Source organism: Mytilus californianus, unplaced genomic scaffold (assembly GCF_021869535.1).
Source record: "Mytilus californianus isolate M0D057914Y unplaced genomic scaffold, xbMytCali1.0.p SCAF_1, whole genome shotgun sequence".
NCBI lineage: Eukaryota > Metazoa > Mollusca > Bivalvia > Mytilida > Mytilidae > Mytilus > Mytilus californianus.
Window position 1 is genome coordinate 122,192,501 of NW_026262581.1, and position 8,588 is coordinate 122,201,088.

The following is an 8,588-nucleotide window of genomic DNA, read 5'->3' on the forward strand; positions in this document are numbered from 1 at the left end:
ATCGGCACTTTGTCGTTTGTATTTATGTTAGTTTTTGGGGGTTTTTTTTGTGCTTCGTGCCGATCTGACGAGTCAAGCCTTTTCCAACTGAATTTTATATTTTGTTCTTATCTGGTGCTGTTACAACACTGTCTTAGGTTAAGGAGAGGGTTGAGTGCCCTCAAACATGTTTAACCCCGCCACATTTTATATGTGCCAGTCCCAAGTCATTAGTATGTAATTAAGTGGTTGTCGTTGGTTACTGTCTATCACATTTTTTCATTTATTGTTTTTTTTAAATAAATCAGTACGTTTGTTTTCAAAGTTCATTGCAGTCTATACGATATGGGTTTTGCTCATTGCTTAAGACCGTAAGGTGAAATATAGTTGCGTAAATCCACTTCATTTGGACTCGGTTGGATAGTTGTCTCATTGGCAATCATACCATATTTCCTTATTTTATATTAACCATATAGTATGTAGCTTCATAAAAGGGGGGAGGGGGCTAAATCTGCCGTTGACCTATTGTTAATAACATCTACGTCACTTGGATTTTAGTGAATAGTTAATGTCTTATTACCAATCATACCACATACCACACCTCCTTATTTTGATATCGTACTTGTATCAGTCATATTTCTACACTCTTCAGACTACTGATATCAGGTCAACAACACAAAAATTTAATTCACTAAAAGACAATACCAAAAAGACTGTAGATGAAACAAACAACGAAACATATACTGGATATCCTGACAAAATAACACCTTCACAGAAGACCTCCACTATGATTAGCGTTTCGCAAACTGATCGAAAATTATTCTCACTTTGTCGTTTTTGCATACTCGCTGTGTGATAGAATCGACCTAATACAAAGGGAAACACAATATGTGTATTGAATTTTTCATTAAATTAAGTTAATCATGTTTTAAAAATGATAAACAAAACAATTCAATTGATATGACATATTTAATTGCTATGTCTAGTATACATTGAAAGATTGTTCTACTGAGTATTGCTTGTTTCTTGTTAAAGCACTTAATATTCTTCCCCTTCTTCTTCTCCCTCGCCTTCAACTGAATCTACACCTACTTCTTCGTAGTCCTTCTCTAGAGCAGCCAAATCTTCACGGGCCTCTGAGAATTCTCCTTCTTCCATACCTTCTCCGACGTACCAATGGACGAAAGCACGCTTGGCGTACATCAAGTCGAATTTGTGGTCAAGACGAGCCCATGCCTCAGCAATGGCAGTTGTGTTACTCAACATACATAATGCTCTCTGTACCTTAGCCAAGTCACCTCCTGGTACAACGGTTGGTGGTTGGTAATTGATACCAACTTTAAAACCAGTTGGACACCAGTCGACGAACTGGATGGTTCTCTTTGTCTTGATGGTAGCAATAGCGGCGTTGACATCCTTAGGGACAACATCTCCTCTGTACAACATACAGCAAGCCATGTATTTGCCGTGTCTTGGATCGCATTTTACCATCTGATTTGCTGGTTCGAACACTGCGTTTGTAATTTCAGCTACAGATAATTGTTCGTGATAAGCTTTTTCAGCAGAGATAACTGGTGCATATGTAGCAAGAGGGAAATGAATACGTGGGTAAGGTACCAAGTTGGTTTGGAACTCGGTCAAGTCCACGTTCAAAGCACCGTCGAATCTGAGGGAAGCAGTAATTGAACTGACGATCTGGCTGATAAGACGGTTCAGGTTTGTATAGGTTGGTCTCTCAATATCCAAGTTACGTCTGCAGATGTCGTAGATGGCTTCATTGTCTACCATGAATGCACAGTCGGAGTGCTCAAGAGTTGTATGAGTGGTCAAGATAGAATTGTATGGTTCTACGACGGCAGTGGAGATCTGAGGTGCTGGGTAGATGGCGAATTCCAGTTTTGATTTCTTTCCGTAATCCACACTGAGACGTTCCATGAGAAGTGATGTAAATCCTGATCCAGTACCACCACCAAAGCTGTGGAAGATGAGGAATCCCTGGAGGCCGGTACATTGATCAGCCAATTTACGGGTTCTGTCAAGGACTAAATCGACGATTTCTTTTCCGATTGTGTAGTGACCTCTGGCGTAATTGTTTGCAGCATCTTCCTTCCCTGTGATCAGTTGTTCTGGGTGGAACAGTTGACGATAAGTACCAGTTCTGACCTCATCTAAAAGGGAAATAATTATTAATTATATTTTTATCTAATTTAATGATAAGCCTTTCATATTAGCCATATTACAATTCTGGGACTTAAATAAATTAGGGAAGATTTGCATGGCCAAGCAGTTCAACATTTGGCAGACACCTAATCCAGTGAAAAAAATAGTTATTTGTTCCTAATATCAAAACAGTTTGGAAGCTTTGGGAAACAGAGAATATAAATAGGACACGGAAACCAAAATGTATATAGATAAAACAGTAGCATTCATCGAATGCTGTTAATTCAAACAACATGAGAACATTTTCGCTACACTGCTGCAACTGCATAAGCCAACAATCACAATTTCTGTACTTTTTTATTATTTCAAATTATTTTCTTTTACATATATGTGTGACAGCGATATTTTCCTCTTTGTTTTATCTCGTGGAAATTCAAACTGTATCTAAAAGCAAGCGACTATTGTTCTCGAAATAGTTAGCTTACATGTTGAGAAGTTAATCCATTTTAATCCTAGCATTGTCCATTTCTTGTTATCATATATATGTTTTTTTAATTTTATTATTTGTTTGAATCATTAAGTGACAAATTTCATTATTACATGTAGTTACGATTAAGTAAGATTACGTAATTCATATTAGATCGTTTTTATGTAAATGGTCAGTTGGATGCCAGCGGTCAAGCTGTACGGACGCCGTGCATTCACAGTGACATTCATTGTGTTTAGTAAAGAACATTTATTGGAATTACCATTTGTTTTATCTTTTCGGAATATTACCGTTGAACTTTTAATGTAATTAGTGTATTGCACTATTGGAGAAGTTATATATAAACCATCGTAAAGCTTAACTTAGTTTTGTTGACTTTAGACAGTGACTTTCCCCCAGAATTCTAAATATAACAGGAACGACGAAAACCCCTGTTATAAATTGTCGGAGGTACCCGGGACAGTTTGCTTAGTTTCACACTTATCAGACAAACTGTACACAAGATCATACCTACGCTCTACAACTGTATAATGGATTACAAATTGAGACACAGATTTAATTGGTGGTGTCCACCTGATCTTAGAAAGATGTGCAATGTGAACAATCAGCCATTTTTCGTAGAAAACGGTTATAATCTAGAACCTTCGGATTTTCTTCGTGTTACAAATTCAAATATCGATAAAACAGTGAGATGTTTCCGCTGTGGACAATCAGGACATTTTTATAAACAATGTTGTGCAGAAATCAGAATAAAATCAAAGAAAAAGCTAGACAGAGATTTCGAAAGACTTTCCTTATTTATACAGCGTAAAACTTGTGAGAATTTCCCTTTCTTCGCCTTAAACGATGCAGAATTTCGTAAAGCAACACGGACAAATTCAATACTACATTTCCAGGTAAATTTCCTTCAAACAAGTCAAACCCAAATTTTGAAAGAAAAAGTGAAACTTGAATCAGTCGTTGATTTAATAAAAGATCAATTGAAAGAAAACAGAAAATCGCTCAGACAGGAAATCGAGTTTCTTAAGCAAGAGAACAAAACATTAAAAACCAAGCTCCAGAAAGCAATTTCTAAAAGCACAGAACTATCGCGAGAAATAGAATTTCGGAATCTTGAAAACGATAAATTGAAGAGAACAATCGGAACGCTCTACATCAAAATATCAGGCTTGGACGTATCAGAACTAGCAAACCAAAAGAAGATAAAAGATTTAACCACTAGTTGCAGGAAATTAGAAACGGAAATTAACGCTTTAAGAAATGACTCTTGTGACTGCAAAATTCGAAATAAATCGCGGTCAAGACAGAATCAAAATAAAGGACAAAATGTAAACCACGATCCATCCCGTGGAAGAAGAAGACAGTATTTTTATTAGACTCTGGGACAGAGTCTTTTTCAAGTCGGAGGGAATTTGTGACAGCGATATTTTCCTCTTTGTTTTATTTCGTGGAAATTCAAACTGTATCTAAAAGCAAGCGACTATTGTTCTCGAAATAGTTAGCTTACATGTTGAGAAGTTAATCCATTTTAATCCTAGCATTGTCCATTTCCTGTTATCATATATATGTTTTTTAATTTTATTATTTGTTTGAATCATTAAGTGACAAATTTCATTATTACATGTAGTTACGATTAAGTAAGATTACGTAATTCATATTAGATCGTTTTTATGTAAATGGTCAGTTGGATGCCAGCGGTCAAGCTGTACGGACGCCGTGCATTCACAGTGACATTCATTGTGTTTAGTAAAGAACATTTATTGGAATTACCATTTGTTTTATCTTTTCGGAATATTACCGTTGAACTTTTAATGTAATTAATGTATTGCACTATTGGAGAAGTTATATATAAACCATCGTAAAGCTTAACTTAGTTTTGTTGACTTTAGACAGTGACTTTCCCCCAGAATTCTAAATATAACAGGAACGACGAAAACCCCTGTTATATATGTATGCAGTTCTTTACTATCTACGAGTAATGAAACAATCCTTTACAAAATAAACGGTATCCTTATACGATATCAACTTACCGACAACAGTAGGTTCCAGATCAATAAAGACAGCCCTGGGTACGTGTTTACCAGCTCCTGTCTCACTGAAGAAGGTGTTGAAGGAGTCATCACCGCCACCAATGGTCTTGTCTGAGGGCATCTGACCATCAGGTTGGATACCATGCTCCAAACAGTACAATTCCCAGCAGGCATTTCCTACCTGAACTCCAGCTTGTCCGACGTGGATAGAAATACATTCCCTCTGAAATAGTAACATAAAATATTTCAATAATGATCAAAAAGAACCATCATTTTTCAAATAATTAAGAAGTGTTTTTTTTTTTTTGGCAATTGATAATTCTAACAATGTGAAATAGTAACGCAAATTGTGATTTTTATATTTCATATTTCACCAGTAGATAAAAGCTTGATCCGAGTTTAGCTTTTCAATTCAGAATGAATAACCCGAAAAAAGTCCAAAATATCTATGTATAACATCTTCGTATTCCATATCTTGTTAAAAACTGAGTAAATTCTAAATTATTCGATTTAAGCAATGATTAGCATTCCAATAAATAGATTAATAACTATAAAATGATATATTTTCATTGAAAAAATATATAAAAAATACCTAAGACTTACCATATTGATTGGCGAAGATAAATGTCAGTAAATTTGGTATAAAATCTCTTCGGGAACTCACGAAGACGTTAAAGTGTCGTTGTGAGTCTGTGTGTGCGTGTGAGACAAGTTGAAATCACTTGAATATATACACCCGTATAATCCCCTAGGTAACAACACACAATGGAAGTCTAAACATAATGATAAACAAATTAATGACTGCAGTACTTTTAATTATGTATGGTTTACAACAGTTTAACAGATTATAAGTTCATTGCCTATTGTTATGTATGTATCAAATATGGTTTTGAAATAATATTAAAAGTCCCGCAAGGGATTTATTAATGATTTTTATTGTTAGTGGTTGCAACATAACTTATATTGTTACAAACTGTACAGTAAACATGCAAATTACAATTCAAAGTTAAATACTGTGTGGCTTTTTTATTAATCAAATCAAATTGAATTTGATTTGTTATTTAATATTAATAATTATTATTTTAAATAATCAATTTTTTATTACTTTCAATTATAAAGGGCTTCACCATCGTGATATAATGTAAGAAATTTTGGAATATAAAATGTATTATAATTATTAAATGCTAAAAATTAAGGCATATACAGCTTTAGTAAGACCGACAGTTGAATATGCAAGTTCAGTATGGATCCTCACCTACAAAAAGACAATCATAAACTAGATATGATACAAAGAAGATCAGCAAGGTATGTTACAAACAGGTATCACAACACATCATCAGTTGAATTCATGCTACAAAAACTACAATGGCAAACACTAGAGGAGAGAAGAAAGAACGCTAGACTAACCCTCTTATACAAAATTTCGAATGAAGAAGTAAAGATTGATGCTGGCGACACATTGATACCACCAGACAGACTATCAAGATATACTAACGTTCACTCTTTCCAAATACCATCATGCAAGACCAGCATCAGGAAAGAGTCCTTCTATCCACGAACGATTAGCGATTAGAACACCTTACCTGTCTCGGTGACCGCTGCAGAAAGTCTTGGCTCGTTCAAGAGACTACTGCATGCACATTAGATCTCAAGTCCCATGATTTTATTTGCACAATGTATAAATGATATGTACAGCACACATTTTTCATTTCTGTTAAATTATTTTATTGGAATTGTTAAGTAAGCAAGCGCACACCAAACAGTGACAGGATAGTCAACCTAATGACGGTGGTCACTTAGAGGTAGAAGTAGAAGTAGAAGTGTCCATTAAATTCCTTGCTTGATTTGTAAATCGACTATTTCTCTGTTGCGACATTAACATGCAGGCTCTAGGGAAATGACGCCATCAGATTCGTGTGTCATTAAATAATCTTAGACGTGTTTAAGACTTCAGTTTGATTTTTTTTTCAACCAGATATACGTCTATCCTCATCAATCAAATATTACTTTATTAATTTTGGTTTTAAAAACCAATGATTATGTGTTTGAAGTCTTGGTGATCTTTTACCTTTTTGTTTAGTATAAAACTAAATCAACAAAGACGGAAAATGGAAACACAGATATTTAAGCAGAAAAATGTCAAGTGTTTCACTAGATAATCATAAAGGCTAATAATTGAATATAAGGAACTACAAATGGAACTTAACAGGAAATATTTTACAGGAATAGATGGTTTATAAGTTATTCCTCAAACTCAAAATTGACAAATATGGACGAGATAAACCACATTCTCGTCTACTAAGAAATTTGCAACAGAACTATCTACACCACCTCTATGCATTATTTTTAGACAGCCTATAATTTAGAATAAAGTCTGAACAGAAAAACGGAAGATTGAAAAAAAATAGTGCAACATTTTGATCTATAATGGTTTACATTTACAAATTGTGACTTGGATGGAGAGTTGTCTCATTGGCACTCATACCACATCTTCTTATGTCTATAACATATCAACATTTTGTTCTGGATGAAACTTGAGTGACCATCGGTCATTCCATTTATTCATACTGTTTAAATCAGATTGTAACGCTTCATGGTCCTCTTTATAGCCCCAAAAATATTGGTTTTATTCGCAAAAAAGTGGGTTTCCAATCAAATTGGAAATGTTGTATCCATGTGATAATACAATACTTCAATACTTCTGCTAATGCCGAGAGCTTCTGTCCATTTATCTTATAACTTCAATAGATGAAACCAATTGGTTTGTTTGATGAAAAAAGTTAATATTTTTAATGCACAAAATATATGTGAATGATTTCTTAAATTTTCCTCCAAAGTTATGATTACTGCTAAAGTGAGACTATCTGGCCTATAGCTCCTGCTAATGCCGGTTGTTTATGCTGTACATAGATATAAGAAGATGTGGTGTGAGTGGCAATGAGACAACTATCCATCCAAGTCAATTTGTAAAAGTAAACCATTATAATAGGTCAAAGTACGGCCTTTAACACGGAGCCTTGGCTCACACCGAACAGCAAGCTATAAAGGGCCCCAAAATGACTAGTGTAAAACCATTCAAACAGGAAAACCAACGGTCTAATCTATATAAAAAAAACGAGAAACGAGAAACACTTATGAACCACATGTTGCATGTAATATCGCAAAATCAAGGAACCAAAAACTCTTGCGAATTGAATTAAAAACAAAACAAAAGGTCACTTAAATCATACTTTTCAAGTACAGATTTAAGATCAGAACATTTAATTGGAAAAACAGTAACAAATTTTCACATATCTCATCTCATCTTTGAAAAAAGGGTATTATATAGTGCAAGTAAACAAATACAATTGAATCAAATAAAACTGATTTAATCTGCCTTATTAAGATCACCATTTAGTAAGCAATTATTGAAATAAAGTTAACTTTTGAACAAGTTATCACTGGGTTTGTTCTAACATGAGCAACACGACGGGTGCCAAATGTGGAGCAGGATCTGCCTACCCTTCCAGAACAACTGGGATCACCTCAGTTTTTGGTGGGTTCGTGTTACTCAGTCTTTAGTTTTCTATGTTATGTTATGTTTTGTTTTCTGTTGTTTGACTGTTTTTCTTTTTCTTTTTTACCCATGGCCAAGGATTTGTATAGTACTATACCTCGAGTACTCATACAAATCATTGCCATGGCGTTGTCCGTTTATTTTCAACATAAATGATTTTGAATGTCCCTTTGGTATCTTTCGCCTCTATTCTACTCAATCATTGAAATCAAATGTTTTGGATGTATCGCAGTGGCGGATCCGGTGGGGGGGGTTCCGGGGGTTGGAACCCACCCTTTTTTTTACGATCAATGCATTTGAATGGGGACATATAGTTGGAACCCCCCTTTTATCCTGGGTTAGGAACCCCCCTTTTATAAATGGCTGGATCCGCCCC

At 34.9% G+C, this 8,588-nt stretch overlaps 1 pseudogene; it reads right to left on the reverse strand.

The window, feature by feature from the left end:
* Positions 1-934: 934 nt before the first annotated feature.
* LOC127712270 (tubulin alpha-1 chain-like) lies at positions 935-4,874 on the reverse strand (annotated as a pseudogene).
* Positions 4,875-8,588: the final 3,714 nt, after the last annotated feature.